The following is a 17,124-nucleotide window of genomic DNA, read 5'->3' as shown; positions in this document are numbered from 1 at the left end:
TTGCATTCCCATGGCTGAATATTTTTCCCTTTTGTGATTCACTTTGCCTTGCTTCGTGTTCAGCCCTTTAATAATTTCCAACAGCCAAAATCAATTGACTTCATGCAGAGGAATTACAGAGGGAATGGGATGGATTATATCACAGGACAACAAGCCATGCTGATCCTTCCCCATTGAACATTTAGCCTGAAGGATATTAAATACATTTTATGTCAGCAAAGTTCCTTCAGAGTGAATATCTATTTATAGATGCAATTGCAGAATTTTCCAGAGGAATAAGAGATCTCTGATAATGTCTTGTGAAAGTTGTTTTTAATGTATATATGCCCAACTTCCTCAATAATGGAATCTATTTGTGTTTTGTATACACAATATGAGCCTCCTCCGGAGCTCCCTCCCTAGTGATAGAAAGTTTAAGCCTGTTTTCTCTTTCCTCCACTCTTTTTTTAAACATCTCTGTTTCTATTAAGACGTCTCATTTTTCAAGGTTCAAATTCTTTTTTTTTTTTTTTTTTTTTTTTTTGAGACGGAGTCTCGCTCTGTCGCCCAGGCTGGAGTGCAGTGGCCGGATCTCAGCTCACTGCAAGCTCCGCCTTCCGAGTTCACGCCATTCTCCTGCCTCCGCCTCCCGAGTAGCTGGGACTACAGGCGCCCGCCACCTCGCCTGGCTAGTTTTTTGTATTTTTTTAGTAGAGACGGGGTTTCACCGTGTTAGCCAGGATGGTCTCGATCTCCTGAGACCTCGTAATCCGCCCGTCTCGGCCTCCCAAAGTGCTGGGATTACAGGCTTGAGCCACCGTGCCTGGCCAAAGTTCAAATTCTTAGTCATATTTCAATTATTTCTCCTATGTTCTCCATATCCAATTAGTCACCACATTTTTAAAAATTGTTTTCATATTATTTCTTACATGTATTATTGGTTTTTTTCCTGGCATACACTTGTAGTTCTCTAGTAGTCCTCTGTCCAGTTCTGTGCCTGTTCAGACTACACATTGATGCCATGATCTCAAAGTTCAGCTCTGATATTTTATTGTTTGAGATAGAGATGTACATTGTTTGAGATGTACGGTAATACAGTTAAGAGACTCCAGGGTGTTTGAATTCTGACTCCATTATGTGTACCTTTAGGGGAGTTACTTAAACTTTCTGTGCTTCTGCATTCCAAATATAATACGGAATAATAATAGTGTCTCTCATAGAGTTTTCTAGGGTTAAATAGGTTGATATATTTTGAGTTTTTAGAATAGTGCCTAGCACATACTAAGCCCTAGATAAGTCATTTCTAGTATTATTTAATGCTATAAATAGTCTCATTGGCTCCAGGACGTCTTAATGGTATAGCCAAGATTCTTTGAGATTTGTACAGATATTGTACTCCAACACACAGAGTTGAGTGTCTGGATTAGAGAAGATGCTGACTAAAAATGAATTGAGTTTTAGGATACCAAGTGGCTGTTTAAACAATTGATAGAAAAATATAATGCCAATAAATACTTCTTTGGACTCTAGACAAAAATCTTTCTTGCTAGAATGTGGAAACTGCTCATCATATTTATGGTGGTTTTTCACTATTGATTTTGGTAAAATAAGGCAGGACTGATCACAGTTGTATTGAATCATATTTAATATGATTACATAACAGTGTATTTCAAGTATGTATGTATTTGCCTCTCCTACTACATTGTGGAATCTTAAAGATCCTGGCCATATAATGGTCCAGGCCATTTAATGATAGATCCTGGCCATATAATGAAAGAATGTATGGTTAAAAATCATAACAACAAGAGTATGCTTAAGTAAATATGCAATTCAGTGGTTATGAAAATGTTAACCAAATTTTCATTCTTTCTTTTAGTTAGAAGAAGATTTAAAGCATAATGCATAATGTATAGAGTGCCCATATTGATAATGCCTCTATCGAACATTTGAGGAAGTAGTCATTTATGTCTTACCTTGCCAATTAGCTTTTACTTACTCTCTTATAGAGCATCTTGATGTACACTTATTCTCAAGGTGCAATGGAATTGATATGAAGGGTACTGAACTGAGGCTTTTTTTTTTTTTTCTTAGTGGGGATTAAAGCAAGATTTGGGAGCAAGGATAGCATAATGACTATAATTTAAGCTACTGCATTGGTCCTTATGAAGTGCCTGTACATTTAACAGTCCATATGGTAATTACAACTTCCCTAGAATGAGTCAGGGTTGTTTATGCTTTCATAAATCAGGCAGCTGCAGCAGAGCAGACAGATTCCATATTAGCACTTCCTCCTAAGACCACGAATATGCTTAAAAGATTTTAGCAAATTTCTCTTGAATTCAAGTTGTTTGTTAAAAGTGATAGTTTTATGAGACTGCCACATGGAAAATGTCCTCCACTCTCAGATTTTCCATTTGTGATATAAATCTACCTTTATTACCATTTTTAGAGGCATTAAAACTGATATAATAACCCCCAGCTGAGTTTGATAAAAGGAAAGCTTAATTTACAGGTAAGGTATGGTTATATGAAATGACAGCTAGGGAGGTTATGAGTAAGAGCTGAAAAAAATACACATTAATTGGTTGATAATTTATTTCCTGCACTCAATCTTCTGACTTTACCATGTGGGAAAAATTCTCATTGTAACAAATGCTAGCTTTCCAAATACTTCCTTTAATATAATGTTTTCAAATTAAATAAAAATACATGTAACATTATCTGTGTTTGAACTATCTTTTATTTAAAATAATACATCTTGAGGTGAGTGTTTATAATAATTGAAGTGAAGAGTATATAAATATACATATATGTATTGTCATTGTGTGGGATTTAATCATGTCACTTTTGGGAATTATTTTATATCTCAAGACTCAGTGACATCAGTCATAAGATGAGAGTTTCCAACTATATTATATTATTTTAAGTAAAAAAACTTAAACAGTTGGAAAGAGAGGTAACAGTGTATATCAGAAAACAAAGATCCCCGTTGAAAGAAAAAAAAAATATGGTTATAAAGTAAAACATTTAGAGTATACTTAAATGAATAAGCAATAAAGTGATTTTGAAAATGTTAACCAAGTTTTTTCTTTCTTTTTTCAACCTGGGAAAGAATCTGAAACACCAACGTTTGATTTCCCTTCATTTTATATGTGAAAAACTGAAAAGCATAGAGGTTAGGTGAATTTTCTGAGGTCATTTATTGACGAATGGTAAAGCTAGACCTTGAAAGCAGCTCTCCTGACTTCAAGGTGATCGCTCTTTCCATGACTTCATTTCAAGACGTTGGGTCTGTATTATAGTAGATTTGAGATAGGATAAATCACTTCTCTGAGAAATTAGTGAAATAGTGTTCAGAAAAAAATAATAAATAATGTGTGCAAAATGTCAAACTGAATAATATACATTATTACTTTCCCAGAAAAATAATATTCTAACATATATTAACTAGTTTTTAATTTGGTTCATTCTTATATGCTTTATTTTCAAGTACATTAAAATTATCCAAATTTTTCTACCAAGTGCTGTAGTTAAGTATGATACATTCTGATTGAATCAGGCATAACATGTGCTATACTTAGGATACATATCCTCCTCTGTATTGTCGTGGTCTTACTGAATGTTGATTAAAACTCTAAATGGAATGATTATTTCGGCATTGATATTCTAAATTAACTGTATAGTAAGAAGGTACGTGACATAAATGCCTTTAAGGGTACAGAGTTGGCCAGGTGCAGTGGCTCATGCCTGTAATCCCAGCACTTTGGGAGACTGAGGCAGGTGGATCTCCTGAGGTCAGGAGTTCGAGATGAGCCTGGCCAACATGGCGAAACCCTGTCTCTCCCCAAAACACAAAAATTAGCTGGGCATGGTGGTGTGTGCCTGTAATCCCAGCTACTGGTGGGGGCTGAGGCAGGAGGATCGCTTGAACTTGGGAGGCGGAGGTTGCAGTGAACTGAGATCATGCCACTGCACTCTAGCCTGGGCAACAGAATGAGACTCCATCTTTAAAAAAAATACAGAATTTTGTAGGAAGAACTTTAAGGCAAGAGAGAAACTTCTAGAATGCTTTCTAGTTATTGAAAGAACAGTTTGATCCTGTGCTGGTGTGGCTTGTCATCACTTCTTTTCTCTCTTTCTTTCCCCTTAGTCCTGTCCACTTACTGTAGATTCTAAATGTTCATGTCAGGCCATCCATGGAGATAAATGCATCCTTATCAGGGAGCATATAAAAACTTTCTGACTAAAGCAAGGGTTGTTTACCAACCAAGATATTTTTTGTTATTATCACTTTAATCTATTCTCCTGCTTTCTTTACCTTTCCTTTTTCAGCGTGTTCAAAGCTCTGTTTCCCAAAGGACACTGAAAACTTCTTACCCTACCTTGTGGTATCTATGGACATCTATCTCTTCACAGTCTCCCTGGCTCTGAAGCTTTTCCTGACCTTCATGCTGTATGTATTTCTCTATGTCTAGCTTTTACTCTGGACAACTCTTCTTGTCTCCTTTGACTAAGCTTCTGCAATCCTTGCCCTAAATTCACAACTGGTTGCATTCCATGATTCAACAAAGCATTATTGAGTATTTTTTTCTTAAGGGAGTTGAGAAAATAATTGTAATTGTAATGACCTATATGACATAATAAATATTTATATTTTGTAATCATAATAATATGTTGCAATAGTTTTATAACTAAGTATTTAGCAGCTTATTTTTTAAAATGACAGTCATTTATTAAGCACTTATCATGTGCCCAGCACAGTACAATTATTTTATGTGTATTTCTTTTTTTACATGTGTCATAATAATATTAATTATAGATATCATGATCTTGATATCTCAATTTAGAATAATGAAACTTGGAAAGATTAAATCATTTAGCTTAAGTTTTCAGCTATGAAGTAACAGAGCTAGGATTTGAATCCAGGTATGCTGAACTCAGCTACATTGGGCTATTGTAAAATATTGTGGTACCACTGATGGAAGTTTCAGTTATAGTACAAATTTACATCTAGATATTGGGCCTAGTTTGAGAATAGTGATTATTAGTGAACTCTGGTAGCTACAGCAGATCCCTGTATCTTTTTATTTCATTTTTAGGTGGCTGTTATGACACTCTGTTAACAATATTTATTAATGATTAGAAGTATTCATTATTCTATGTTTCAAATATTTACGAGTCCATTGATATTCAAATATGTAAAAACTGAGAGATATGATTTGGATTCGAGTCCCTGTCCAAATCTCGTGTCAAATTGTAATCCCCAATGTTGGAGGTGGGGCCTGGTCATTAGATCAGGTCATTAGATCATTGGATCAGGGGGTCATTAGATCAGGGGGTAGATTTCCCCTTTTGGTGATGTTCTCATGCTAGTGATTGAGTTCTCACCAAAAATCTGGTTGTTTAAAAGTATGGCGCACCCTCCCACTCTCTCTTTTCCTCCTGCTCCAGCCATGTAGGACATGACAGCTTCTCCTTTGTCTTCTGTCATGATTATAAGTTTCCTGAGGGCTCCCCAGCCATGCTTCTTATACAGCCTGCAGAACTGTGAGGCAATTAAACCTCTTTCCTTTTTGCATTACCCATTCTCAGGTAGTTCTTCACAGCAATATGGGAACGAACCGATACACTGGATTCAGACTTATTTTCTATATAGCATCTCCTATGAAAGGGTGGATTATTCTCATTTTTCAATTGTTCTTTGATCAAGGATATTATGTGGGGTTTATGAGCCCTCATGAGTTTCAGGTGTTATTTGCATCACCCCCATCCCCAAATATATGTGTGTATGTATTCTGTGTAAATTTCCAATAGATATATTTATCTGGAAATATGTTCATTTATCTATATGAATATGTGATCATATTAGTATATTCTTTTTGTTTATGTATTTGTCAGAATTTCAAAGTGGTCTGAGTTCTCAATTATGCTTTGATCCAATAGCCCAATCTCTAAAAATCTACAATTAGATAGGGAGAAGTAGGTTCCATCATAATGCTTTTTAGGTAAAATCAATAGTCAATTAATTTAGTAAAAAAAAGTAACATTTAGCCCCATTTGTCTTTTTTATGTGCAATCATAGAGTAAGAAATTGCAGTAATTGACTTTTGAGATCTTTCTGTGGACATACCTTGTTCAAAATCTGAAAGATTTTCAGAGAAATGCTTTCTTCCTCTTATTTTTAAATAAGCAATTATACAGAATTTGTTCTTATTCTAAGGCCACCCTGAATCAGGAGCAGCATTAGAAAGAGAGGATATGACTCCCTTCCACCAAAAAAAAAAAAAAAAAAACCCAAAAACAAACAAACAAAAAAACAAATATAAAACATGGATTGATGTGAGGGCAAATTCACAGCTACATTGGATGGCAGAAGAGAGTGTGGAAGTGCTTCTGGACAGGGAGGTCAGGATGACACCACACACTTGGAACTCAAAAGAGACCCACATTCACTTAGTAGCATTAATCTGAAAACCTATGGACGTCCATGTGTCAGTGGTTGTGGAAGTGTCAATCTTGTCTCACAATGTTTTTGATTTGTGAACTACTTCAAATTCATCAAGCCTATAAAATATCTTTAAATCTCTACAACATGCTTTGATTCCACTGCACACAACTGTGCCCACTATTTTCTTAAATGTAATTGGGGATAAAATGGAAAAAGAAATACTTTCTCCTTTTGGAAACAAAAAACTTGAATCCTGACTTTAACCTTCCAGCATCTCAGTTTGTCCCTCCGTCAAAGGGTTGATAATATATCCCATATTTACTTTGTTCTTTTGTTGATGTATGTGTTCTTCAAATGTGAAAAACTTTTGCAACCTGGAATGTTGCTAATTATCATAATCTCTCAACTGAACAACTTCTAAAAGCTTCCTAACTTGTTCTCTGCCTCTATTCTTTTTTTTTTTTATGATTATACTTTAAGTTCGAGGGTACATGTGCATAACGTTCAGGTTTGTTACATATGTATACTTGTGCCATGTTGGTGTGCTGCACCCATCAACTCGTCAGCACCCATCAATTCGTCATTTATATCAGGTATAATTCCCAATGCAATCCCTCCCCCCTCCCCCCTCCCCATGATAGGCCTCGATGTGTGATGTTCCCCTTCCCGAGTCCAAGTGATCTCATTGTTCAGTTCCCACCTATGAGTGAGAACATGCGGTGTTTGGTTTTCTGTTCTTGCGATAGTTTGCTAAGAATGATGGTTTCCAGCTGCATCCATGTCCCTACAAAGGACGCAAACTCATCCTTTTTTATGGCTGCATAATATTCCATGGTGTATATGTGCCACATTTTCTTAATCCAGTCTGTCACAGATGGACATTTGGGTTGATTCCAAGTCTTTGCTATTGTGAATAGTGCCGCAATAAACATACGTGTGCATGTGTCTTTATAGCAGCATGATTTATAATCCTTTGGGTATATACCCAGTAGTGGGATGGCTGGGTCATATGGTACATCTAGTTCTAGATCCTTGAGGAATTGCCATACTGTTTTCCATAATGGTTGAACTAGTTTACAATCCCACCTACAGTGCAAAAGTGTTCCTATTTCTCCACATCCTCTCCAGCACCTGTTGTTTCCTGACTTTTTAATGATTGCCATTCTAACTGGTGTGAGATGGTATCTCATTGTGGTTTTGATTTGCATCTCTCTGATGGCGAGTGATGATGAGCATTTTTTCATGTGTCTGTTGGCTGTATGAATGTCTTCTTTTGAGAAATGTCTGTTCATATCTTTTGCCCACTTTTTGATGGGGTTGTTTGTTTTTTTCTTGTAAATTTGTTTGAGTTCTTTGTAGATTCTGGATATTAGCCCTTTGTCAGATGAGTAGATTGCAAAAATTTTCTCCCATTCTGTAGGTTGCCTGTTCACTCTGATGGTAGTTTCTTTTGCTGTGCAGAAGCTCTTTAGTTTAATTAGATCCCATTTGTCAATTTTTGCTTTTGCTGCCGTTGCTTTTGGTGTTTTAGACATGAAGTCCTTGCCCATGCCTATGTCCTGAATGGTACTACCTAGGTTTTCTTCTAGGGTTTTTATGGTATTAGGTCTAACATTTAAGTCTCTAATCCATCTTGAATTAATTTTCATATAAGGAGTAAGGAAAGGATCCAGTTTCAGCTTTCTACTTATGGCTAGCCAATTTTCCCAGCACCATTTATTGAATAGGGAATCCTTTCCCCATTTCTTGTTTCTCTCAGGTTTGTCAAAGATCAGATGGCTGTAGATGTGTGGTATTATTTCTGAGGACTCTGTTCTGTTCCATTGGTCTAGATCTCTGTTTTGGTACCAGTACCATGCTGTTTTGGTTACTGTAGCCTTGTAGTATAGTTTGAAGTCAGGTAGCGTGACGCCTCCAGCTTTGTTCTTATGACTTAGGATTGTCTTGGCAATGTGGGCTCTTTTTTGGTTCCATATGAACTTTAAAGCGGTTTTTTCCAATTCTGTGAAGAAAGTCATTGGTAGCTTGATGGGGATGGCATTGAATCTATACATAACCTTGGGCAGTATGGCCATTTTCACGATATTGATTCTTCCTATCCATGAGCATGGTATGTTCTTCCATTTGTTTGTGTCCTCTTTGATTTCACTGAGCAGTGGTTTGTAGTTCTCCTTGAAGAGGTCCTTTACATCCCTTGTAAGTTGGATTCCTAGGTATTTGATTCTCTTTGAAGCAATTGTGAATGGAAGTTCATTCCTGATTTGGCTCTCTGTTTGTCTGTTACTGGTGTATAAGAATGCTTGTGATTTTTGCACATTAATTTTGTATCCTGAGACTTTGCCGAAGTTTCTTATCAGCTTAAGGAGATTTGGGGCTGAGGCAATGGGGTTTTCTAAATATACAATCATGTCATCTGCAAACAGGGACAATTTGACTTCTTCTTTTCCGAACTGGATACCCTTGATTTCTTTCTCTTGCCTGATTGCCCTAGCCAGAACTTCCAACACTATGTTGAATAGGAGTGGTGAGAGAGGGCATCCCTGTCTTGTGCCAGTTTTCAAAGGGAATTTTTCCAGTTTTTGCCCATTCAGTATGATATTGGCTGTGGGTTTGTCATAAATAACTCTTATTATTTTGAGGTACGTTCCATCAATGCCAAATTTATTGAGCGTTTTTAGCATGAAGGGCTGTTGAATTTTGTCAAAAGCCTTTTCTGCATCTATTGAGATAATCATGTGGTTCTTGTCTTTGGTTCTGTTTATATGCTGGATTACGTTTATTGATTTGCGAATGTTGAACCAGCCTTGCATCCCAGGGATGAAGCCCACTTGATCATGGTGGATAAGCTTTTTGATGTGCTGCTGAATCTGGTTTGCCAGTATTTTATTGAGGATTTTTGCATCAATGTTCATCAGGGATATTGGTCTAAAATTTTCTTTTTTTGTTGTATCTCTGCCAGGCTTTGGTATCAGGATGATGTTGGCCTCATAAAATGAGATAGGGAGGATTCCCTCTTTTTCTATTGATTGGAATAGTTTCAGAAGGAATGGTACCGGCTCTTCCTTGGTAGAATTCAGCTGTGAATCCATCTGGTCCTGGACTTTCTTTGGTTGGTAGACTATTAATTATTGCCTCAATTTCAGAGCCTGCTTTTGGTCTATTCAGGGATTCAACTTCTTCCTGGTTTAGTCTTGGAAGAGTGTAAGTGTCCAGGAAATTATCCATTTCTTCTAGATTTTCTAGTTTATTTGCATAGAGGTGATTATAGTATTCTCTGATGGTAGTTTGTATTTCTGTGGGGTCCGTGGTGATATCCCGTTTATCATTTTTTATTGTGTCTATTTGATTCTTCTCTCTTTTCTTCTTTATTAGTCTTGCTAGCGGTCTGTCAATTTTGTTGATTTTTTCAGAAAACCAACTCCTGGATTCATTGATTGTTTGGAGGGTTTTTTTGTGTCTCTATCTCCTTCAGTTATGCTCTGATCTTAGTTATTTCTTGCCTTCTGCTAGCTTTTGAATGTGTTTGCTCTTGTTTCTCCAGTTCTTTTAATTGTGATGTTAGAGTGTCAATTTTAGATCTTTCCAGCTTTCTCTTGTGGGCATTAAATGCTATAAATTTCCCTCTACACACTGCTTTAAATGTGTCCCAGAGATTCTGGTATGTTGTGTCTTTGTTCTCATTGGTTTCAAAGAACATCTTTATTTCTGCCTTCATTTCGTTATGTACCCAGTATTCATTCAGGAGCAGGTTTTCAGTTTCCATGTAGTTGAGTGGTTTTGATTGAGTTTCTTAGTCCTGAGTTCTAGTTTGATTGCACTGTGGTCTGAGAGACAGTTTGTTATAATTTCTGTTCTTTTACATTTGCTAAGGAGTGCTTTACTTCCAATTATGTGGTCAATTTTGGAATAAGTGTGATGTGGTGCTGAGAAGAATGTATATTCTGTTGATTTGGGGTGGAGAGTTCTATAGATGTCTATTAGGTCCGCTTGGTGCAGAGATGAGTTCAATTCCTGGATATCCTTGTTAACTTTCTGTCTCGTTGATCTGTCTAATGTTGACAGTGGAGTGTTGAAGTCTCCCATTATTATTGTATGGGAGTCTAAGTGTCTTTGTAAGTCTCTAGGGACTTGCTTTATGAATGTGGGTGCTCCTGTATTGGGTGCATATATATTTAGGAGAGTTAGCTCTTCCTGTTGAATTGATCCCTTTACCATTATGTAATGGCCTTCTTTGTCTCTTTTGATCTTTGATGGTTTAAAGTCTATTTTATCAGAGACTAGGATTGCAACCCCTGCTTTTTTCTTTTTTCTCCATTTGCTTGGTAGATCTTCCTCCATCCCTTTATTTTGAGCCTATGTATGTCTGCATGTGAGATGAGTCTCCTGAATACAGCAGACTGATGGGTCTTGACTCTTTATCCAGTTTGCCAGTCTGTGTCTTTTAATTGGAGCATTTAGTCCATTAACATTTAAGGTTAATATTGTTATGTGTGAACTTGATCCTGCCATTATGATATTAACTGGTTATTTTGCTCGTTAGTTGATGCTGTTTCTTCCTAGCCTCGATGGTCTTTACATTTTGGCATGTTTTTGCAATGGCTGGTACCGGTTGTTCCTTTCCATGTTTAGTGCTTCCTTCAGGATCTCTTGTAAGGCAGGCCTGGTGGTGACAAAATCTCTAAGCATTTGCTTATCTATTTCTCCTTCACTGATGAAACTTAGTTTGGCTGGATATGAAATTCTGGGTTGAAAATTCTTTTCTTTAAGAACGTTGAATATTGGCCCCCACTCTGTTCTGGCTTGTAGAGTTTCTGCCGAGAGGTCTGCTGTTAGTCTGATGGGCTTCCCTTTGTGGGTAACCCGACCTTTCTCTCTGGCTGCCCTTAAGATTTTTTCCTTCATTTCAACTTTGGTGAATCTAGCAATTATGTGTAATTATATTGTTATGTGTGAACTTGATCCTGCCATTATGATATTAACTGGTTATTTTGCTCGTTAGTTGATGCAGTTTCTTCCTAGCCTCGGTGGTCTTTAAATTTTGCTCTTCTTGAGGAGTAACTTTGTGGTGTTCTCTGTGTTTCCTGAATTTGAATGTTGGCCTGCCCTACTAGGTTGGGGAAGTTCTCCTGGATGATATCCTGAAGAGTGTTTTCCAACTTGGTTCCATTTTCCCCCTCACTTTCAGGCACCCCAATCAGATGCAGATTTGGTCTTTTTACATAATCCCATACTTCTTGCAGGCTTTGTTCATTTCTTTTTCTTCTTTTCTCTTTTGGTTTCTCTTCTCGCTTCATTTCATTCATTTGATCCTCAATCGCTGATACTCTTTCTTCCAGTTGATCGAGTCGGTTACTGAAGCTTGTGCATTTGTCACGTATTTCTCGTGTCATGGTTTTCATCTCTGTCATTTCATTTATGACCTTCTCTGCATTAATTATTCTAGCTATCAATCCTTCCACTCTTTTTTCAGGATTTTTAGTTTCTTTGCGCTGGGTACGTAATTCCTCCTTTAGCTCTGAGAAGTTTGATGGACTGAAGCCTTCTTCTCTCATCTCGTCAAAGTCATTCTCTGACCAGCTTTGATCCGTTGCTGGCGATGAGCTACGCTCCTTTGCAGGGGGAGATGCGCTCTTATTTCTTGAATTTCCAGCTTTTCTGCCCTGCTTCTTCCCCATCTTCGTGGTTTTATCTGCCTCTGGTCTTTGATGATGGTGACGTACTGATGGGGTTTTGGTATAGGTGTTCTTCCTGTTTGATAGTTTTCCTTCTAATAGTCAGGACCTTCAGCTGTAGGTCTGTTGGAGATTGCTTGAGGTCCACTCCAGACCCTGTTTGCCTGGGTATCAGCAGCAGAGGTGCAGAAGATAGAATATTGCTGAACAGTGAGTGTACGTGTCTGATTCTTACTTTGGAAGCTTCCTCTCAGGGGTGTACTCCACCCCGTCAGGTGTGGGGTGTCAGACTGCCCCTAGTGGGGGATGTCTCCCAGTTAGGCTACTCAGGGTTCAGGGACCCACTTGAGCAGGCAGTCTGTCCGTTCTCAGATCTCAACCTCCATGTTGGGAGATCCACTGCTCTCTTCAAAGCTGTCAGACAGAGTCGTTCGCGTCTGCATGGGCCTCTGCTGCTTCCCCTTTTGTTGTTTAGCTGTGCCCTGTCCCCAGAGGTGTAGTCTACAGAGTCAGGCAGGTTTCCTTGAACTGCACCCAGTTCGAGCTTCCCAGCGGCTTTGTTTACCTACTTAAGCCTCAGCAATGGCGGGCTCCCCTCCCCCAGCCTCTCTGCTGTCGTTTCTGTTAGATCGCAGACTGCTTTGCTAGCAATGAGGGAGGCTCCGTGGCCGTGGGACCCTCCCGGCCAGGTGTGGGTATAATCTCCTGGTGTGCCCGTTTGCTTAAAGCACAGTATTGGGGTGGGAATTACCCGATTTTCCAGGTGTTGTGTGTCTCAGTTCCCCTGGCTAGGAAAAGGGCTTCCCTTCCCCCTTGCGCTTCTCAGGTGAGGCGATGCCTCGCCCTGCTTCAGCTCTCGCTGGTCAGGCTGCAGCAGCTGACTAGCACCAATTATCCGGCACTCCCCAGTGAGATGACCCCAGTACCTCAGTTGAAAATGCAGAAATCACCAGTCTTCTGTGTCGCTCGCGCTGGGAGTTGGAGACTGGAGCTGTTCCTATTCGGCCATCTTTCTCCGCCCCTCTATTCTTTCTTAATTAAAACTATTTTGTACACACAAACCCAGGGTTTTTTTTTTTTTTTTTTTAAACCATGAGTCATACTTAGAACTTTGAAATGCCTTCCCATTGAGAATAAAATCCAAAATTATTTTCCAAGTATTAGGGCTACATATAATCTGAGGTGTACCCACATGCCAAACTTACTGTGTTAATCTTTGCTTATATGCACCAGCTACACTATCTTTTATATTCCTCAAAAAACATCTTGGTCACCTTTTATTTTCATGTTCACTAGTATTCATTGTCTATGTCCTTCACTGAAATATAAAATTCCCGAGAACAGAAAATGTGTATGTCTTATTCCGTGCTCTAATCCAAGCACCTAAGACAGTGCCTGGCACATAATAGATGCCAAGTATGTGTTAAATTAACTTGCTTTTTGCATACATTAGCTCCTTTTAGAAACTAAATAAAAAATGAAGAACAAGCTCAAATATTTAAAAAAAATTATACGTACATTTTAATTTATCTATTTTGAAAAGCTTCAAATTTGTTTAATGGGTGTCATTCTGGTATTGTACTATGGTTAATTGCCTTCATTTTATTCATTTGTGTTACACAATATGATACGTTGATTTGGTGTGTTGCTTTTATTTATTCATATGTAAATTGTAACCCCAAAATATCAACAGAATACACAGAAGAAAAGTTATAGCAGAAAGCTAGCCCGTAAATATAACTAGAAATACCACTGAGTTCTATGCCCCAGAGTTCTATGAGAAAATTCTGAACTTTTGGATGAAGAAAATAAACAGCATGAGCAGAACTAGAGTGGACATTTTATTTGGGTGTGCCTGAAGTTCATTCAAATATATACAATTATTATTTTCTATTAACATTTATTTTCTTTTAAGTTTTAATAGTTTGAAGCTTCTTAGCAGCTTAGAGCTTTAATTATATCATAAGCTTAGACAATTCTCTTTCCTTTTTCCTAAGAAAAATCATGACATATCTCCAGTCAGGTATTACTCCTGTTTTACATTCACTTTTCGACAAACTGGGATAGAGATGATAGAGAGAAGGAGGGCAATTGCAATGAGAAAATAGGTGCATTTTGTTCTTATGATTATTTTTGATTCTCTCTAAAGACAAGATATTAAATGACCTTTGGTTCATATTCTAATTAGTAAACTTATTCAGGTAAATAATTGCTCACTTAAGTAAACAATATAGTTAAAAGTATTCAAAATCATAGCTCAATCAGTAAAAGTAAATAATAATATAACAAAATAATATATCAAACACTAATACTATTTTTAGGATATTCTATAAAGTCCTTTAATTCTTCTATTTAATAAATGAATTTAAATTCATAACAATTCTATGAGAAGTACTATGTTTATTCCCGTGATTCAGTTGAAAAATAAATGGAGCCTCAGAGAGGTTAAATAAAGTTTCTATGCTAGTAGATGAAAGATTGGGTTGCAAATCAGGGAAGTCTTTCTTTCTCAGCCTATAAAAATGAATTTCCTCAGGACTTGATTTTTCCTGCCTTCTCTCTGTATCCTTATTTTAAGACTAATCAGCATGTGGTTTACACCTACTGTGATGGATTGCCATGGTTACCTAATTTAACAATATAGTGAACTTAAAAAGACCATTTCTGTAGCCATTCATTTCTAGGTGGCTTTGACTGAACATTTAAAAATATAGGTCACAGAATAATACTTATCACTGATACATCATTTGTACAAAATGGATCTTTCAGATTTAACATGCATTTATATAAGTAATTGTAGGTACTGATAAAAGGCAATTTATAAATATTAAGTCACTTAATCCTTATTACAACATTATGAATGGATACTAATTATTATCCTCATTTCACTAGTGATTCCAGCTGATGTTATAGAGGTGTATGAGAAACCTAATGCTTTGGCTTGACTCTAGTCTGAGAATTCTCATCATACTCAACTAGAATTATTCCTCTCGAGGATTTTACTGAGGTATTATCTATGCTACAGTTAATTATTAGATTTTATTCTGATTTGTGCAATTTAAGTCCAGTCAATAATATTCATGCATCTTTGAGTAGAAATCACACACTGGAATATCATTCTAGAACATTTCTACAGTGGAAGCCTTTGGATGTTGAGTAAGAGACCTCAAAAAAAGCAGTTGAAGTCATTAACCACTGCGAAGAGTAAAGGTGTGTTCTTATGACACAAACACAGGTTGGGTGCAGTGTGGCTTATGCTTGTAATCTCAGCATGTTGGGAGGCCGACGCAAGCAGATTGCTTGAGATCAGGAGTTCAGGACCAGGCTGGGGACCATGGCAAAACCCTGCCTCTACAGAAAGTACAAAACTTAGTTGAGTGTGGTGGTGTCTGCCTATAGTCCCGGCTACTCGGGAGGCTGAGATGGGAGGATCACTTGAGCTTAGGAGGTTGAGGCTGCAGTGAACCATGATTGCACTACTGTACTGCAGCCTGGGTGACAAGAGTAAGACCTTGTCTCAAAAAAAATAAAAATTAAAAAGATAAAAGATACAAATACAGCTGATCATACTTGCCTTGGATCCACATTCCAAGTTACCTAAACTGTGGGCCTTTTTTGCCTTATTTATTTTATGCTACATGAGATCACCAAAATCATCTTTATTTCAGTGTGTGTATATGTGTGCATACATATACATGCACATACATACAAGAAGGATACATTTCTGAGCATCTCTTCTAATCATTTTGGGTCTTATGACTACTCCTGGCCAATGGACAGAAGTTGAATTCGACATGTATCATTTCTAGATTAAGCAAAATAGAGTAGATTAGAATTACCCATTCATTCTTTTCCCTTATTGCAGTGATTCAAAAGCCAAATGCTCCAAATACATAGGTAAGAGTGTAAGCCACCTGGATCCCTAAACCACTGCTTGGACGGGGGCTACCTTGCATTAGCACTGTGTACAAAACATGCATTTATGTGTTAAATGACTGAGATTTGAGAGCACATTGATTATTACTGCATAATTTTATCTGCTAAGGACTCACCACAAAGCAGTTTAGATTGTTTGAACTGAATGAATTTAAGGTAGGAAACTGGTTACCCAGACTAGACAAAGGAAGGAAATTGGATACACAGACTAGACAAAGCAAACAAGACAGTAAGGCAACCCAGAGATTAACCACAAGAAGCTGCTACCCTTGAAAGAGAAGGACAATGGGAGAAGAGGATATTGACTCAGAAGCCAAGCCCATACAATGAGAGCTGGAACCACTGCAAGACCTATCTGATGGAAATTAGAACAATGGAGGGAGGGGCTATCTAGTGGCAACTTGTAACAGATGTAACAGAAAGCAAAAGTGATGGGACAACCACAGTTCTCCCTTCTTCTCCTTCCCTAATCTTCTGTCCGAGCTTTTCTTTGTCTTCTCCTGTCAAGAATCCAGAGGAAAATGGAGCTAGGGAATGTTCATGCAATATAGACCAATGCAGGGGAGAGGCTTGAAGCCGAGTGTGAATCTTAGACAAAATGGCTGTTGATTGGCATAACAGCCTAGACTAGTTTGGTTAGTAGACTGGCTTTGTGGGAAAGAGCAAAGAGAAAGTGTGAATTCCTCAGGTCTAAAGGATTAATCCTTCTATTTGTCAAAGTGAGAGTGCCAGTGATGGTACTCTAGATCAATAAACTCACTTATTTCTTGATTTTGGCAAATTCTTGGTGGAGAAAGGAAAGGGAAGAAGAATGTTGGTATGAGCAAAAAGTGGAGTATATTTTAAATATTTCCTAGGCACCAATAGCTTCCCCAGGTTTTGGTCTTCTCTTTTAAATCAATGGGCTGAATAGTATTGCCTGTAGTGAACTAAGAATGTTGATATTGCTGTTGGAAGAAATTATCAGGGAATCAGAAAACCAGATCTTGAAGGGATGTGGGATTGCTTCCTGTGGCAGAGGCTATTGGCTTGCACCCACTTTTATTTGGATTGACATTACATTTAGCTAAAAAACACATGTTCCAACTG

Source organism: Trachypithecus francoisi, unplaced genomic scaffold (assembly GCF_009764315.1).
Source record: "Trachypithecus francoisi isolate TF-2019V2 unplaced genomic scaffold, Tfra_2.0 Lachesis_group18, whole genome shotgun sequence".
In the NCBI taxonomy this organism is placed as follows: Eukaryota; Metazoa; Chordata; class Mammalia; order Primates; family Cercopithecidae; genus Trachypithecus; species Trachypithecus francoisi.
This window is presented reverse-complemented; position numbering follows the sequence as displayed.